Raw genomic sequence first — 3,093 nt, 5'->3', positions numbered from 1 at the left:
AATGCTCTCCATCGTCTTCTTGAGCTCCATATGCTCCCATGTGATCTTCTCGATTTCCATCCTCCCCCTTTAAAGTATCAATCTCTCCCTCACATTCTCCTTCTCGAAGTCCATTCTCTCCCTTTGGACATCCAAGTAGAGCTTATATCCTTTCTCCTTCTTCTCCTCCTTGATGTCCTCCCTTTGAACATCCAAGTAAAGCCCAACATCGAACATCGACGAATTTTGGTCACCCACGTCAAAATTTAGAGGTTCATGACCCTTATTGATCATATTCATATCCATCATGTAACCATCCTAAACATGCATCACAATGAGCCTAGCATCCTAATTTTGCTCCTACATATGCATATGGGATAAAAAAAAAACTGGGTTGGGGAGACATAGGGTGTGTTTGGATGGTGCCCCTGGTAGCCTTACCAATTGTGGGCACGCCAAAATATTGATGACTCATTCAGCTGCCCACAACTCGCCAACTTATTGGTGTGAAAATCAACTAGCACAACCTATGCAGGCCGGGCGAGCCAAAATATTAGGCTCCATCCAAAGGGCTGTCTACCCTTGGTCAACGACCAACTATTTGGGTCGGCATGCGTAGGCTTCAATCCAAATGCACTCATATCCTCAAAGAGTTGGTTTCTGCGTCCGTCTGAGAGTTTGCCGTCGACGTCCATGTCTCTTAGAGGCGCAGGGAGTCGAAGGCGGTGTCCACATCCTAGTTGAAGCCGTCCGAGATGGTCCAGTGTTGCAAACCCATGCTAAAGTCGTCAAAGAGCACGGACGTGACCATGTCCACCCGCGCAGGCCGAGGACCACCTTCGCCGCTGCCGCCTGCTCGGCTGCCTTGAGGGCACACTGGCGGACACACCGGTCCTTATCGGGGTGGCTCTTCGAGTTTGGCAATGGCTCCTTGGGCAGCCCCACAGATTTTGCCAACTTAAGATTCATGCAGGTAGAGGCGAACGACGACGCGGGTGAAACAGCATAGGCGTGGGAAAGGATGGACGAGAGAGGATATGTCGCGTGGGGAGGGTGGGATTTAGATGAGTTTCGGATGGGCCGGCTTGTCTGGTCTGTCATGATGACATGTCCGGACAACCCCATATCCACCTCATTTTTAAGGTGTGTTTAGAGGGATCCAAAATGTCCATGGAGGCGGTTTGGGAGTCCTTTGGGATGCTCTTAACACATTTCTAGAATGCAGCACCAACTGAGATCAGCAATTGAGCTAGGTTGTTGCATAGATAGATTCCATTAGTCAAATGCTGACACGGCAAAAAGCTAGTCTTTGGCCTTTCCGAGAGACCAGCATGCATGTCTCATGCGATCATTCAGGTTGGTCTACTAGTACCACTCCATAGTCCATCCGTCTTAGCTCCGAATAAAAATTAGCGTGACATCTTTGTCCAAACCACCACCAGTTAACAACCCCAATCACACATGCTCCCGCCTGCAGATATCAACTAACCATTCTGAGGAAGATGCCGGCGATGATGCCATGTCCTGTCCATGTTGGGATGACGAGTTCTCGGTTCGTTTGGTCACCGGAAGCTAAACAAACACCACTTGATTCCTCTCTGGGTCTGTTTCTGGACCTTTTCTCTTGGCTCATGATAAATAAGTTAAGTTCCGTCTGAACCAGTGATCAGATGGGAGTCATGTAAGAACAAGACGGGCATCTGCATCCAGCAGAAACTCCAGGCCGTCTGCACGGCCGGTAGCATCTCGATCGAGACCGGCAGCAGCCTTTTGGCTTTTTTTGTTGGTACGCCTTTTGGCTCTATGTTTGGTCTGCATGACTTGTCCTCTACTGCTTGTGTTCTTGCTGCTTGGCTGCATCAGCGCCTGCAGCGCCAGCGGCGCCGCTGCTTGCATCGATGAAGAGCTTGTCCGGTTCTCTCCGAGGCCCTGCCATGGCTCATAGATGAACAGTATAACAGTTGTAACGGAATGGAAAGTCAGACTGACAGGAGAGGTCAAACGTGGGCCCTTGAGGCCTGCTCCGAAGATGCTACCTTTTTTTTTTTGAGACAAGCCACTTTGTTTGTACCGATGGGCAACGCACAGGCAGTGGAGCGAATTGGGCTGTACGCCAAGCTTTCTGTTTCCACTTTCCATTTTTGGTTACTTTTTTATTGTTTTCCTGTTTTTCTATTTTTTCGTTTTTTTTCTTTTTCTATACGTTCGAAATTTTCAAAAAAATCTGATCTTAAAAAATTGTTCAGAATTTGAAAGACTATTTCACTCTTACAAAAAAATGTTTGGTAATTTCATTTTTTCAGGTTAAAAAAATCTTTGGAATTTGAAAAATTGTTCACTTTTTTGAAAAGAGTCTAATCTTCAAATTTTATTTGAAAATGGCAACAATGTTTGGAATTCCAATATTCTGTTCATGCTTTTGAAAAACATTCAAGATTTCAAAACCCATTCACTTTTTTCCCCAAAAATGATGATTTTCAAAAAGATCGAATAATCTCAAAATATGTTTTCATTTTTAAAAAAATCACGTTTAAAAATCATCATCATCTTTTTATAAAACTGCTCACAATTTTTTTTAAATCTATAAAATTCCAAATTATGTTCGTGTTTATTGAAACTATTTTGGAATTCCAAATTTTGTTCACATTAGTTTTTTCAAAACTTGTTCGTGTTTTGCAAAATGTGTTCAAAATAATTCAAAAATCTATGCGGTATGGGGCATGGTGCGGTAAGTAGGTGTGCTATATTGAACATCCCGCTGCCTTGAGTTGTTAAAACATTGGCACTGCAATTAGTCACGAACACACATATGCCCTAGTGGCTAGTAGGAAGCGTAGAGGATTGGGATGTCACAATGGGATTTTTTACGCTCGGTGCTTGCCTGTGGACCGGCCCAATCGCAATCGCATGTGCGTCGCGCGCGCTATTGGGGGAAAGTATGAAACTGACACCTAATTTCTATCGTTGGTTCACTCAAATCATTCTCCACCATCCAATCCAGAGGCCCATGTGCCTTCTTCCCCCTTTAGCCTTCTTTTCCCCAACATAATCGCTCCACCGGAGAGCAAAAAATGCTCCGCCTAGGTTCCGCCATGCAGATGGGGGCGAAAAGTC

The sequence above is a fragment of the Triticum dicoccoides genome, chromosome 7A, assembly GCF_002162155.2.
Source record: "Triticum dicoccoides isolate Atlit2015 ecotype Zavitan chromosome 7A, WEW_v2.0, whole genome shotgun sequence".
Lineage (NCBI taxonomy): Eukaryota > Viridiplantae > Streptophyta > Magnoliopsida > Poales > Poaceae > Triticum > Triticum dicoccoides.
This window is presented reverse-complemented; position numbering follows the sequence as displayed.